Source organism: Dermacentor silvarum, chromosome 3 (assembly GCF_013339745.2).
Source record: "Dermacentor silvarum isolate Dsil-2018 chromosome 3, BIME_Dsil_1.4, whole genome shotgun sequence".
Classification (NCBI taxonomy): domain Eukaryota; kingdom Metazoa; phylum Arthropoda; class Arachnida; order Ixodida; family Ixodidae; genus Dermacentor; species Dermacentor silvarum.
Window position 1 is genome coordinate 176,086,298 of NC_051156.1, and position 16,223 is coordinate 176,102,520.

The 16,223-nt window shown below is 45.7% G+C and overlaps 1 protein-coding gene across 1 annotated transcript in view; it reads left to right on the forward strand.

Annotated features, from left to right (window-relative positions):
- The first annotated feature begins 230 nt into the window (after positions 1 to 230).
- LOC119445044 (loricrin-like) overlaps positions 231 to 16,223 on the forward strand; it is a 432,039-nt gene continuing 416,046 nt past the window's right edge. Inside the window, exon 1 of the mRNA XM_049664850.1 lies at positions 231 to 235. The gene's annotated coding sequence lies outside the window, so the exon portion shown is untranslated. The remainder of the gene's footprint in view (positions 236 to 16,223) is intronic.

Sequence of the window (16,223 nt, forward strand, 5' to 3'; positions counted from 1 at the left end):
CATAAAGTGATCGTGATGGCATCGCAGTCCTTCCTTCGTCATCCGACACTCGAGATTCCGTCGTCGTCGCTCTGTCGTTTGATCATCGTCATCAGTACAGTAATGTCATCCAGTTGTCTCCACCTTCGCCGATCTATCGACCTGATTTCTTCTTCGTTATTCCATTTTAATCATGGGATCGTCATTCAATCACGGTTATGCGCCATTGTCAAGCCATTGGGCTCATTCGGTCGTCGTCGGACAATAGCTATCATGAATTTGTTGTCACACCATTGTAGTCATGCCATCACGGTAACACTTGTCATCGTTCCAATATCAGTATGTTGTCGTCGTCATCACAGTGACGTCGTTATACAATCGTCATCATTTAAGATTCAACATATCAATGTCGTCCTGCCGAGGGTCATACCGCCTTTGCCGTTCCATCGACGTTATTCCTTCTTCGTCCTTTCATCGTCGTCACAGCGTCAGCGTCATACAGTCGTCGTCATGCCGCCAGGTTCATATGTGACTTCGCCAAGTGAGTGCCCTAGCAAAAGAACCACTTACTACTACCAGAATATGTCGCACATTGTCGAAACAACGCAAGTCTCATGATGACCACCATAGATGTTAAATAAACACGACTTCGGAAAAAAAACTGTGTCGTTAAATTGCTGAAATGCTAATCGCATTGCCATCGACAGTCATCAGGAGATGAGTACTGCCGTATTTTTTCCCATTTGAAAAACACTCATTTCTCATAGTCGACAAAATTAGGTGTTGTGTGAGAGAGAGAAAGCTCCTTATTCAAGTACAGATAATTCTTGTTTTTGTTATCTTCTTTTTTTTCCCCCTTTTCGCCCTCTTCCTCCTCGGACATTTCTAATGTTCCTGACGCCCTTCCCTATGCAGGGTAACATGTAGGCGCCTACTTATACGCCGGCAAGTGATGCGAGTTGGTTTCAAAACGTCTTTCGTTTCCGCAAGGAGCTCATCGAGCAAGGGCATACAGTATCCTCCAAACCCTAAAGTACCTGAAGACACGGTGAACACTGGTATTCCTAAAAAGCATGGCAAGCCGCCGAGTCGTTCTAGCTTAATTAAAATCTGCTTTCGCCTCGATAATATTTCAAAGCCTGATGTACTTTCCTCGACAAAACACTTCCAGCACGTCGCTAGCTTGTGCACAAGCGCGAGATTACCTCGTGAGCGTGCACAGCAACAGCCGTAATCTGTTTATATAGAGCTGAAATTTGGGCTATTTGGTTCTGCGTTACGTCCATTATAAGAATTTCTAGCGAAAGAAACAAAAAAAAAACGCACTAGTAAAGGTGGACATAAATACGCTGTGAGAAAGCGTCTTTTTGTCCACCTGCTTCCTTTCCTAGTGATTCTTTCACTGGAAATTCTTATCATGAGCTTAACCGGAGTGTGTTTACACCTTCCCGGAACACCGGTGCGGCTGATGCAAGAGCCTGCTCGAATTATTTGGTTTTTGTGTAATAATAATTTATTTCCCATGAAAAGAATTACATGGTGGGGTTCTGGATAAAAGGTTGCGCGCAGGCAACTTGACCAGCCCAAAAACCCAACAAAGGCAACAGAGGGCGTCGGGCGCTCACATGTGAGTAAATAGATCGGATGGTGTCAAAAAAAAAAAAAAAAAAACCTGAAAAAATAAAACCTGCTGACCTGAAAACACAGAACCATTGTGCATGCTGCTGCAGGTGAGTTATGTAATAAACATGTGCTTCGTCGGTTTGTTGAATATAGTTTGAGCAACATATGATGATGATCTTTTATTATGGCTCGCACCTACTGTGATTTTGAAACGGTATGCAACTGCTGCTTCCTCCACTTCATACACGTGGCTTGCTGTAAACATTGAGCTTTCCTTTCTTGAAGTTAGCGCCGCGAAATAACACGTCCAAGTCTTTCAGTATGAGGAATCCTGTCGTTATGATCACCGCGCGCAGTTTGTTGCCATAACGAACACCGCGCCAACACCACGCGGCGCTCTTTCCCCCAACCATCGCAAGTGGCATGGGAAGGCCGAAAAGGAAATGAAATGGTGGGAATTCACCAAGGATTGAAGCAAGGATGCCCTCTGTCACCATTGTTGTTCACGCTTTACGTCAAGGGCATAGAAAGACGACTGGAAAACAGCGAATTAGGTTTTGATTTATCCTACATGCGTAATGGACAAATGGTGCAACAGAAGGTCCCTGGATTGATGTACGCAGACGACATTGTGCTACTAGCGGACAATAAAAAAGATTTACAGATACTTGCGAATATCTGTGTGAACGCAGCGACAAATCTAGGCCTTAAGTTTAGCACAGAGAAATCAGGGATTATGATCTTTAATGAACACACGAGTAACTTCGTGATGTCAATTCAACAGCAAGTAATACCCATAGTGAAGCAATATAAGTACCTCGGCGTACACATAAACGAAGGAAAGAATTACTCAAGCAACCACCAAGATAATCTGAAAATAAAGGGGAAGCGGAATGCAGCATTAATGAAACACAGAGTACTGTGGGGCCACAATAAGTATGAGGTGGTGCGTGGAATCTGGAAAGGAGTAATGGTGCCAGCGCTAACATTCGCAAATGCCATTATATGCTTAAAATCGGATATATTGGCGGATTTAGAAGTTAACCAAAGATCAGTAGGCCGGTTGGCTTTGGGAGCACACGGTAATACGACAAATGAGGCAGTGCATGGAGACATGGGTTGGGCCTCTTTTGAAGTCAGAGAAGCACAAAGCAAAATTAGTTTTGAAGAAAGGCTCAGGAACATGGATGAAAATAAATGGGCGGCTAAAGTGCACAAGTATCTCTACATGAAAAGCGTGGACACAGAATGGAGGAAGAGGTCAAGGAAGTTGGCAACCAAGTACAGGATAATCGAAACTGTAAATAGACAACCAGGGGTCATCAGAAAGAAAGTGAGAGAAATAGAGACCGTGAATTGGATGCAAAGAATGGAAACGAAAAGGAGAATGGAGATTTACAAGAATGAGAAGAAAGAAATTAGAAGGGAAAATCTGTACGATAACACAAAGGGCAGTGCCTTGCTATTTGAGGCTCGAGCCGGTTGCCTAAGGACGAAAACATATCGGAACAAATATTCGGAACTAGATGAGACATGTGTATGCTGCAGTAAAGATCCAGAGACCACTCAGCACATCCTAATGGAATGCGACGGGATCCACCCAGCGAGAACCGTAGGTAACGTGCAACTCCCAGAAGCGCTTGGGTTTAAAGTGGAAGGAAACCTAAACAGATCAGCCGTAGAGATCAGCAAGAGACGATTAGAGTACTGGTGGAAAAAAAGCAGGCAAAAGATGGACCCTCCAAGATTGCGCGCTGCCCGATCTCGGAAGCAACGCTCTAGCAAATACTAAAATGGCCGTGTGATGGCGCTTCCTAATAGCCGGCGGTAGCGCCGCCTGACAATGCGCACACGTGCTGTCGTGTGAGATCTTTGTCGCGCGCGAAGGCCCGTAGTAAGATTTACAGCGGAGCTAAGTGATCTGACAACAGTGTTCCTTTGTTGATGGGGCGAGGGGGCAGTATGGTATGGTATGAAGAACTTTATTTGGGTCCTGAGGAATCAGTCTGGGACTGATGCGGGCCGCTCCCACGTTCGGGACAGAGAGGCCGAGCCTCTCTGCCGCCAAACGGGCCCTCTGGACAGCCCCGAGTTGGTCCGCTAGCACTTCACTGTGCAGCATGCGCTGCCACCACCGTTCACCTTGAGAACCATCACCGGCCAATGCCGAGCAGCGCCAGAGCATGTGTTCTAAATCGACCAAACCCCCACACTTACTGCAATAGACTGAAACCCCACAGTCAGGATTAATTTTATTCATGACTAGCGGGTTAGGGTACGTCCGTGTCTGCAGAAGCCTCAATGTAACCGCCTGTGGCCTATTTAATTTAGAATGTGGCAGGGGGAATGCCCTGCGCTCTAAGTAATAGTGCTTGGTGATCTCGTTGTAGGTTAACATCTGGTCCCTGAACTCAGGAGCGGGAGATACAGCCCCATCAGGGAGGGCACGGCACACTAATCCTCGTGCCTCTCTGTGCGCCACCTCGTTGAGGTTACGCGGGGCTCTCTCCACTGACCCCATGTGCGCCGGAAACCAAGTAACTGTATGCGGAGTGATATCCCTACCCTGCAGCAGTCTGTAAGCCGGTTCCGCAACAAGTCCCCTCGAGAAGGCTTTAATCGCAGATCGCGAGTCACTAAACACCGAAACTCTTCCTGAATCAAGTAGTGCTAAAGCAATCGCCACCTGCTCAGCAAACCCCGGATCCTTTGTATAAATGGAAGCGGCATTTCGAACGCTCCCTTTTCCATCTACCACCACCACCGAATAACCATCTTTCCCATTAATCCATGCCGCGTCAACGAACGCAGACTCCTCCTCTATATCTTTTGCTTCTCGCAATAAAGCCCTAGCTCTTGCCATCCGCCTCCCTACATTGTGCACAGGGTGCACATTCCGTGGAAACGGACGAACCATGATATTGGTCCGAAGGTTAACGTTCAACTCGTGTAGCCGTGCCCCATCGCGCGACACAGCCACCGATTCTCCGATTTTTAAGCGAGGGGGCAGTGTCGCCTCTTGTTTAACAGACGGAGACGCTTGGTGCTACTCCACGCCAGCCGCTAAATTTGGCGCGTTTCTTTCGCCGCTTTGTCGCCAACCGCAGTCGAAGCTTCGTCTGTGGTCTCCTTTTCTCCCTCTACAGACGCTTGCGCTGTATGATACACGTCTCATTTAGCTGTGCATAAATATTTGCCTTTTGATTCAGCTCACGTGTCTACGTTCGCTAGCCACGATTATCTATAGGGTAAATATTGTTGCCCGGCAGCTTCCAAATGAATTTGAACGTTTGTGCAGCGCAAGTTGGTTACCTTTCAATCCGCGCATAGTATTCACATGAAGCTCTGAATATCTCCACCTCGCCTCATGTTCACGCTATTATTAGCAAACGAACCAAAGGGGCTATCTATGATTTTGCTATATTTTATACAAGCATATCGTGGCACCATAATTACCTGGGATCAAAACTATGGATTCGTAATGTTGTAGGTAACATCATTTAAAGGGAAAAAAAACGGGATTACAAATGCCCCTAGGAACGGAAAGGAAACCCTCATCTGACTGTCATTTTGTTACTATGTTCTTAAAAATACAAGAACAGCCTTTAGGAACATTAGTACTCAGCTCCCGAAGACGAAGTTTTTACTTTCCTTTGCCATACCATCATCGCCCAAAAAGAGAAAAACAGCTCGTGATCTCGCTTTTCCCCGGTCACACGAGCTTAACAACCTAAAACGATTACATGCACGATGAAAATCGCTTTCGAGTTCAACAAAACACAATAGAATCAACGTGCGCCAGATGAAGACTCAAACTATACGACTGAAATGATACAGCGTACTGCGGCAAACGCATAGCATGACAAACACTAAAAACAAGTCGGTATCAAATGAAAGTGGGCGATTTAAATTTGGAACACTTGTCAAACAATCGCGCAATGCACTGCGCGGTTTTGCAATGAGGCAGGCACGCAGCTTTGTTCTTTTCTTGTCGTCGGCTATGCGGTTCCTTTCGGCCACGCAAGAGCCGCTTCTCAAGCTGGCTAGTAATATCCAATTTCGACGTTACGTGGCACGCTACACTTGTGCTAGCAGCCTAGAGAACTGGACGAAGGAAGAATTACTATAGCGAAGGCCTGTTGTGGAGAGGGTGAGCAGACGAGGTAGAGAGCACAACAGCGCGTTGTGCGCGGTAAGGGCGAGCGAGTTTGTGGCATATATCCTTAAGGGAACAGTGCAAACGCATTTGCGAGTGCCAGAGTTGGCTCTCGTGTATGGGCAACCAGCGCTGAAACTTCGCGTGTCAACAGCAACGTCGTAACACACAGTGGTAGAAACCTTTTTCAGTACCCCATGGCGCGATTTCGAGTCATCAGTTTCACCGCTCATCCTGAGGTATATATAGTACATTTTTACAGATTCTGGCCTGACTGGGAACCGGCGTGCTAGAACGTATGAGTGCATGCGTCTCTCCAACGGACAAGGGTACAGCTTGGCTAGAAGCATAAAGCTATAAAAGCGAACGTTGATAGAGGCGCGCGTCAGTTATCATCCAAAAGGGCTCAGCATTTCCGTGGACTCCCTGTCGATTGGTGTTAGCATATGTTTTAGCGGCTCACTCAAACTGCCGCAGCGCTTCCTGGCCAGCGCTGGTTTCCGATATCCTACTCCGTGCCTGAAGCTATAGCTAAAGTCCCTATGCCGCCATCTACTCTTTCCTCCGCCGTCTCCTCTCCTAAAGCGCTTGTTTTTTTTTTTTTTCATTACTTGATAGCGTGTCGCGGCTACCTGGATAAACAAGTATAATAAATAAATAAAACAATATAAAAATAAAATGACGTGCGAGGCATTCGTTGAAAAAGTCTTCGTACTTCCTCGAAACATGAAACTTGCAATCACGGGATATAAAAATGATAGTGTTCATCAGTATTCAGCAACACTTTGTATTTAATCGTCTCAAAACATAGCACAAAAAACATGCATGCGTACGTCGAAACGTCGTTAGAGCGCTCAAGTACAACATTTTCAGACTTGCTGTTATGTACATTCTATAAATTTCTGTTACTTATGGACTTTACCAGATAATTAAGCGGTATAAGAAAGCTATTCGCTTACTTTAACAATCATCTTTGATATTTCCTGCATATCTTTTTTTGCTCGTTGCGAACATATTCACGGCCACTGAAACGCCCAGATGTGCCGCGAAATTTATCCACAACAAAATCTACCGCCAGCAAGCTGTGTTTAGGACTTTCTAAATACCAATGAATGGCCAAACTTTAATGGAATTTGAGAAGTGTAACGACATAATGGGCAAATACAAGTTCTCCCGTTTCGCTGCTTCGGGGGCTGGGGGCTTCTCGAGTGAAAGAGCGCCGGCAGCACCAGTACGCTGGTCGCTTTGGATTGGCGAGGACCCACGGGCTCGCCCGTGTGATGGAAAGAGCGAACCAGCGTCAACCATCGACGAGGTATTACCTCTGAAAAATGTTTACACCGAAACTGTTAATGCGACTACAGAAGCCCCCCAAAACGACGCATGTAGTTTTCACGGTTCTCGAGAAAAAGAGATAGATCACTCGCAAAGTTTATGTTTCACAAAATTGCGCCGAACTAATAATAGAGGCAATATGCTGGGAAGTTATAACGTGTACTTGTTAATTGGAAGCTAAATTAAAATTCCTGAACCCTTGCTTTTGACCCATTTGGAGGGGTTATCTTAACGCTTCAAAAGTGTTCCCGCATGTCAGAGAGGACCAAAAATGGCACAGATTTCGTATTTTTAGGAAACTAGGGCTACTCTACGGGCGACTCATACCGAAAGTTTAAAGTGTGCGGGTTAATTTGAATGCGATAGCGTTAAGGGCCCCGTGTCGCAGAAAATACGGTGTCTGCGCAGGCGCAGATGTCGACGACGGTGGTGAAGAAAATCATTCCGAACCGCCCCGGCCGTGCAGGCCGTCCAAGTGGTGCAAGGTTTTGGTGGACAAAAATTGAAATTCTCACAGCGAAATCCCTAAAATATGGTAAAATACGACTTAACCACAACCTACAGACAGGTGGCGTCGGATTGTAATTTGAATGTACGAGAAAACATAATTCTGTTACGAGGAGAGTCAAATACAAACCCCTTTTCTAGCATTTCTACCATACCAACAGCGGCGCGCTCGGGTAGTTTACTTGCGAAAATGCTATCCAGATGGCGCAGGCACTCTCGGGAGGTCAAATTGGGACTTCGACTGCCTAATGCATTTTATACACACGCGCGCGTCGGCGCAATACCAAACAATTCATAAAGTAATAAAAAAAGGTGGTAGGGCTTTTACATTTTAATATAGGACGACTTATATTGCCCCCCAAAAAAACGTCTTCACAGCAATGCATCTCTGTTTAAAAGTGAAGCGGACTCTAAAGGGATCGTTGTAAGCATGGGCTTTGTAGGCTGGCTTTCCCGCGTTCTCTGTTGCAGTGAAGCCCACTGAAAGAAAAATGTGGCATGAAAGGGGCCCGATAACGCTATCGCGTTCCACTCTTAAAGACGAAGCTTAAGCGTCCTCCAATTTTTGTGTTTAGAACATAAATACTGAGTACTCGTCTTTACCCAATATATATATGCCTTTTAAAAGACGTGCAGTTGGTTTTCTTCGGTCCCCTCAGTGAACTACACCAGGCACAGCGTTTACATTATGTTGAATTAGTAACAATGTTGCAGGTGACGAACGATAACTCTTTTCGCTGTGCAGCTTATTTATCAGCCTTTGTTGAAACTTACTTATTCAAGCGTTCCAGAATCTCAGCGTTCAAGTTTCAGAATCTCAGCGTTAATCAAGCATTCCAGAATCTAGTTCCAGAAGCCGTTATTAGCGATGTTTCCTACGGTCATAAAACAACTGCAACTCTATCAGACACCAACTTCAAATTAAGTGAAAATAGTTTGAATGTTTACTGAAATGTGTCTCGAAAGTTTCACGTTCCTGGCTTAATTACGAGCGTTGCAAATAATTATTGAGCCATAGTTTTTTCTCAGTATTCCTGTGCGTAATACGAGGATTGTACTAATTTTTAAAGCAATACTCTACTTGCTTCACAAAACGGTATTGTTCTCAGAGTTGAAGCAGTTATGATTTTCTGCGTAGTTTTTCTAGGAATTCCAAGGATATAAAAATATTTGGCGTGTGCATTTCCAGCGTGCGTAGAGATGGGAATTTAGTTCTCCTGGGCCCGTATTCACAAACAAGTTCTTACGCTAGAACTGTTCCCAAGAGCACATGTCAGTGAATAGTGATTTCCTACACGTTATGATCGAAGCCGTCCCACCGAAGACCAACAACACTTGCGACCGGAAACGTTTCCGAGTGCTGCAATGCTTCCAAGGAACCTAATTCTCAGCATCAGGACTCAATATCGTATACACGTCATACTTCTTCAGCATAACTGAGTATCTCAAAGCACTCATTGTGAACTTGCTCCTTACGTTAGCAGCCAATTAGCCACATCTTGTCGGCGAGCAACAGCAGCGTCAGCGCTGGCTAAGTCTGTATGTCCACACCAACACAATGAAACCTACTTAGTGATCAGGCTGTTGTGTCAAACGGGAAAGTGAGGGAAACAAAAAACTATAACTATTAAAATTTTAGATAGGAGGCATGGAGTAATGAATGTCCGTCGCTAGAGCAGGTTGTCCAGGAAACATGAAAAAAAATCAAGAGATATTTCACTACATATTGGCATTGCCTCATAAGACGGGACGGCAATATTGCTGTCACTTCCAATTACAGCCATGACGTGGTTGTTAACCAAGGCTTATAGAGGAATCATTGCGCCCTACACGCTGAAAAAAAAAGAAAGCTTGGGAATTGAAGCTGGAAGAACAACTAAAACTACAAAGGCAAGAAGAAAGCTAGTCACCTGGAAACGTTACTATTCTCGGAATGAAGCTCATCTGGTCACCCTAAAAGAAAAAAAAGAAAGAAAGAAAATACTCAAGTTTGCGCCATGAGTGAAGTCAGCGGTTCATCGCGCTTCAGGGACCCCAACCAAGAGATATCGGGATCATGTAAACCCTGAAATTCTTATCGGGTTTAAAAAAATGCGCGGCTTTAAAGAATCATTAAAAGCACGACAGTGGCCTGCTTAATGTCACTAGATATTTTGCCTCAAAACTAAAACGTCGTTAAAAATAAGTTAGGTGGTATTAAGTGCTAAACCCACGATCTGATTATCAGGCACGCCGTAGTGGGGGACTCTGCAAAAATGCGGGCTACCTGGGGTTCTTTAACGTGCCCCTAAATCTAAGAAAACTGATGTTTTCGCATTCAGCCCCCTTCGAAATGCGGCCGCTGTGGCCGGGATTCGATCCCGCGACCTCGTGCTTAGTAGCCCAACACCATAGCCACTAAGCAACCACGCTAGGTGTGAAGCATCATGACTACAACGGTGCATGTACGAAGCCAAATACGATATCACATTCTTTAAACTTTACCGCATAAAACACCTGGGGCAGAAAATTTGGCGTATAATACTCAAGGCTTTAAATTACAATACAATGGACTAATTTTGCAAATGTTCCGCGCGCATGTGAATCTGCCTTTGTGAACAGCTAGGCTTGCGCTGCGGTCGCCTGTGAAAATTGTATAAATATATTTGAAATATCTTAATGCAGGTGATGTGCCAGTGCAGTTCTCATCATTGAGGCAATTCACACTGAAGGACGGAAATTAATGTGCCAGCCTTTACAATAGTTGCGCTCCATCCAACAAAAGCTACGAAGGGAGAACTCCACAACTCTGTTCTCTTTGCAGAATGAAGCCCTGTGCACCATTAATTTTACTTGTTGAGCTACACGTCACAGTGTGTTCTGTCTACGTCGTGAGCCACTCATGCCTTGATCCGCGAACTTCTCTGGACGGGGAGAAGCATCCCTGGCGCGCTGCCCGTAACAAATGCGCTTCTGTCAATCTTTAGAGTCATGGGCCTTAGTGAGGTTGTTGACACAGCTTCACATATTTGCATGTTTTTACGGCAATATTTGCGGTCGCTATGCTATTTCGAGTCCAGGGCGTGTATTATCGTCTTCACCTGAGAGACCAATTATCTGGTACGCCATGTCAGGCCATAAGCGAGGCTAACATTCCCAATTTCTCAGTAAGGCTAAGCATATCTCCCTGTCTTCGGCTTTCGATAGTTTGTTATTGTCAACCACTGTGGTTCATACCCACTAGGCGGGTTGGCTAAGATTTGACTGGATAAGGCCTAGTGAATATAGATATTAAATTTTACTTGCAATGCTAAGAAAACTGATTTTCAATGTGCAACAAAATGTATGAGGTAGCCTGAAATGAAATAAACTACTACTAATAATAATTATGGTTAAAAAAGTTTAACTGGGCTATCACTTGGAATCGGCAATAAATTCCTCTACGGCTACGGAAACATTCACTCGTTCGCACTCTTCGACTTTTCACACTTCGGCAGTGGCAGTTGACCAGTGCCAGAATCTAAATTAAAAATTAAATTCTGGAGTTTTACGTGCTAAAACCACAATGTGGTTATGAGGGAGACTCCGGGTTAACTTTGACCAACTGGGTTTTTACACAGTGCACCCAATGCACTGTGTAGGTCCAAGGGCGTTCTTGCCCCCATCAAAATTGTGCCAGGGTCTACGACGACTGAACAGTTGTTTGCAGTGGCTTGCACAGCTGTGTCTTTTGTCACCGTCTTCTTTCCTGCCAACTTCCTAATTTTCGAGCCTTCCCAAAGCCCTTTGTCGAGTATTTCGGCAAGCATCAGAATGAAACTGGTTGGCATGCACAAATCCTCCTGCGCGAGTGCATATATAAATGCCCCGCTTGTAGCATTACATTTTTTACCTTGTTTTGAAGAGTTTGAATTGTCGCCGCGCTAAGATAAGTGACACTACTTCTATACAATTTTTCTTTTCGCAATACATATTTTGCTGACAGCACAAATGTTTCATTCTGAGCGGTAATGGTCTTGTGTAAAAGTGAAGTTCTCAGTGGACAACCCTTTCCGTGTCTATAGGCACGTGCGCTTTTCAGGTGCAAATTTGAAGAAAAACATATGCATCGCCAGAATGTTCAACCTTGACAGATCTTCCCGAAAGCGAAAATGGTCGTTCGGTATCCTTGGCCTCACATTTTTGCGAAGCCACAAGTCTCGGGTGTCCCGTAAGACACGTTGAATTCAGAGTGACCGCCTAATATTTGTATCACGGCTGGCGTACGCGAAGAGACGGCGACCATGCGAAGTGCTCGGCGATGGCATTTTCAGAAAGCGTGGAGCGACGGAGTGTGCCTGCGAACGGGGCTGTTTTGATGGGATCCATGAGGCAGCTGTATGCATAATGGCGTGCGATCGCCGAGGCTGAAAATGTTGTTTGGACAGTGTGTGATCTACATCAGGCTCTATTCGGTCGAGCTGCTTTCAAGCATCGTTGTGAAATTTGAAGGCAAGCTAGTGCTTGACTCGACTATCAAGTAATTTACTCTCAAATATAATTCACTCTCAAAAAGGTACATTTAAAATGAATCGGAAGAAATTAAGAAATGCAAGACAATATAGCAGCTGTCCCGTCGCTTTGAAATGGGCGAGTTTGTTTGCATTTCATTAACCGCTCCACGAAAGCTTCGCTTCAGATATATTTCGAAATCTGTGTTTGATCAGCATAATCTTTTTTTTATTTGTTCATAATATTACTAAAAATACGAACACTTGGAAAGTGACCTGCCTCTTAGCCATTGGCCCGCATTGGGCAAGAAGCATTGTTTGTAAACAAGACAAAGGGATATCGTGTCCCCTGCTAGAGCCTGAGGCAACGACAACAACCGGTTGCTGTCAGAACAAAATAGATGACAGACGCAGAAAAACATTACTTCTTATTACGGGAAACGCAATACCGACACGTAACGGCAAGTAAAAAGAGAAACGCAATCAGCGCGCCGGTAAAGCGTTGCTCTCAAAGTTTGAAAGATCAGTTGCACCACAAGATATGTCACATCTCAAGTGTGTACACCTCGGAAGACCGCTTCTCATTGGCGAGGCACAACATATTTCACGAGCGCCGTCAAACGCCTGGGTATACAGCGTTGCGCGTGGTAAGCCAGAGGTACTGTACAAGGCAAATAATCTCAATTAAAATTACAGGAGTCTTTGCGTGTAGTTCAGAAAACGTTCCCAGCACTAAACAAAAGAAAAACGCCCATGCATGCACGAAATTGTTATGTCATCGGCAAAGGCACCAACCTTTCTCAAAGGAGCAAGGTAATTCGATCACGGTTAAACAGGTGGCACGAAGCTAAAGAGTAACAAACACTATAAGTGCACTGCAAGAGCCGAGCAAACCACGATCAACGCAAGTAGTACTGAAATCATAATCACAGTTATTATAACTGTCCATCCCCAGCAATCGTCACTGCCGCCTGCAATGAAAGTCTACGCGCTGAATGGTGCCAGAGCACTGTCGGCTTGCTTAGCAGGCGAGCGGTGAAGCCTCGTGGCATCCAAATGCCTTGGCGAAGAGCACCGAATGTCGGGTGCCGTAGGAGCATAGCGCCGCCGCTCGGGCGTCTCCGCAAGTTGTCTGGCAAAAGCGGCGGAAGAAGAGCTGCTCCCTGGACTGAGTGTGCGCGACCTTGTTCGTGTACGTAGGCAGCCGACGGCGGGCGGCGATGAGGGCCACGTCGAGCGCCCAAGGAATGAGCAGCATCCAGCGCAGGCTGCCCTCCCGCTGGTCTCCTCCCCTTGGCACTGCCTCGTTGGCTTTCAAACGGCTCTTCGCACATTCCTGGTACGCGGACATTTTGGAACTCAGGGACGGGCTCTGAAAGAGGCATGTTGTCCGCCCCCTCTTATACCGTTGTTACACGGGCGGCCTGAACCGTGCTTAATCTAACCGCAGTTATCGCTAAAAGGGGTTAGGGCAGTTACACAGCAGGCGAATTGGCGGTTAGGCCGTCTACCGCGGTTGCCTGCAAACTGAGCTTGGCGACCTCGGTTTTAGAATAACCGACGTTTCCCAAACGGTCAAGATGGCGAAGGGAACGTCAACAGAGTGAAGTATGTGTCCTTTGCAGGTCTTTTAAAACCGTGTGAAAGTGTGAATTGATTTGACGTGACTACGGAGGCCATTTTAATCAGTTGGGAAGATGATTTCGCTGCCCTGCCCTGATATACATGGAATGCGCGCCTCTGTACTACTAGATGATGCAACGCGTGGCGGCAATGTTCCTGCCGACGAATGAGCGTACAAAAAGGAAGAAGCGCAGGTGACTGTAGACAGTAATGAGCGAGTGATAGCTGTAACCGCATAAAGCAATTTAATTATGTGCGTGAAACAGTATAGAAAACCCGCCCAAGGAAATTCTGCGCATAAAAACCTGTTGTGATCATGTGCCGATGCGTCTCCCTCAAGGTTCTGCGCAGGGGCGCCAGCCGCGTCGATCGCTGTGATTGCAAAGACGGCAAAACACCTGACGAGTTGTTAGGAGTGCCGTTTCTATGGGTCATGTTATATTGCTGTTCACACTGTACTGATCTGGTGTCAAAACAAGCGTGAATTTTGGACCTTGGATTATTAATTTTGCGCCGGAGTGTACTGGAATTGCAGTGCAAATTTAAACAAGCGGCGTGCCTTTTTCATTGCCATGTGAACCATGAATATAAATGTTCGTGTAACTCCGGTGGTCTGTGCATGGGTAGGGCTAACCTTGTTGAAGTGAGTAATCGCCGTTGAGTGTAACCGCGGTTAAGTTCGTCTTCGTAAGAAGGATATCATTGTCGAAGTAAAGTGATTTTAAGGCCATGACAGAGAGAAACGCACGCTTTCAAATGTTTTTTCAGTTTAGTTTTTCGTTAGAAAGCAACCTTGTCAATGCAAAAACAAAAACAAAAACAATAAAAAACAGTATAATATAATAGGGACAGTGTATGCATAACCACTGATCAATTTCATGGGCCTGTTTTTTTTTTCAGTTTCTCTTGCGTGTCTTGTGGTACTGGTGTAATCACTGCACTGTACGCTAGACGACTGAAAACTGCCAAACTTGGGGTCCTACGTTTTTCGTTCCTTTTTTCGGGCGACTTCCCTACTGAAGTCTGCCACATGTCAACTTATAGAAAACATGGAAATCGCATGTTAACTGCTGGGTGGCCGAAGCAGGGTTGCGATTCCCAGTTAAAAAGAAAATTACGGGGTTTTACGTGCCAAAACCACCACCTGATTAGGAGGCTCGCCGTATTGACGGCGGACTCCGGAACAATTTGGACCACCTGGGGTTCTTTAACGTGCACCTAAATTAAGCGATTCCCAGTAGCTACACGCGTATAGTAGATGCAGGGTTGCTATTCCTAGTGGCCACATGCATATAAAGTAGATGCAGGTTGTAGCTACCTAATGTCTACTCCAAGCAACAAAAGAATGGACCCGTGCTCCTTAGAACTACGGCGACATTTTGTTCATGCAGCGCTCGAAGCTTTAGGTAGCATTCACACCAGCGTATCGCGGAGGTCGCTTGACAAAATTTGTTGCACGCGGATGGACACAACTGATCGCATTGGTCGGAAAACGACCATTCCCAGTCACTCGCTCGCTGCTCCATTTCTTAGCTCCGGTCTCAAACATGCCGAACAAATCAGCGGCACAGCAGTAGGATGTTAGAACAGGATGACTGTACCGATGACGAGGCATTTGGTGCGGCGGCGAATACGTTGCGCCTGCCCTGTTTGAACGGTAGTAGCTAGGATTGAATCTCTCCTTCGTCGCCAGCCGCTCTCGCTACGCAACCTCTGTCAATCGCCGGTGTGAATGCACCTTACCGTGATTGAAAACAGACGCACCAGCTCCACTAGGATGCTTGCCCACTGGGCTAGGATACTGGCGCCGACTGTGGAGTAGTCGAGCACGGGATCGGAAGCTTCGGCGTGCAGCAAGTCTCCGATCAGGTGCAATGTGGACACCCATAGCGCCTTGCCGTCATAATTGAGGTCCCCGCTTAGCTGCTGTGACGAGAGCTGTTTCCACATTTCGTCGCTTTCAATGACCGTTTGGCCCGTAAGCGTGACGAAGTTGCCCAAGAAATTGTTGGGGTCCATTTTAGGCACGACTTGCGGAATCCCTCTGGTGGTAATGCCTGCAACGAGAGTAAACGAAAATCACACTCTTCTTGCAATATTCTGCAGTTTATTTATTATATTTTTCGTTCTGCAGGTAACTACCGTAACTGCGGAGCGGAAAACCTCTACTGGAGAAATGGTTCACTTGGCCATTTCTTCTTGCTTGTTAATGGGCATAGAATATTACGAGTTTCTGAATTCGGTGCTGTTAAGATGAAAATGCTCTAAAGTCATCTGCTAGGCCGTCTGACATAACAACGACATATTCTGACAGCTCCTTTAGGTCAGGGATGAGATAAAACAGCCACACATGCTTGCACGGCCCTCTAGATGGGCTTTAATTGTTTTAGACTCCTTGAGCTAACACCAATAGCCTAAGGCAACAAGTGTTTACAGGCTTGTTTTGAAGGCGCAACTGTATCTATGTAAAGGTAAAAAAAATCTTACGCATAGTATTCATCTGCAGTTCCATGATGTCCGTTGCGTTAAGC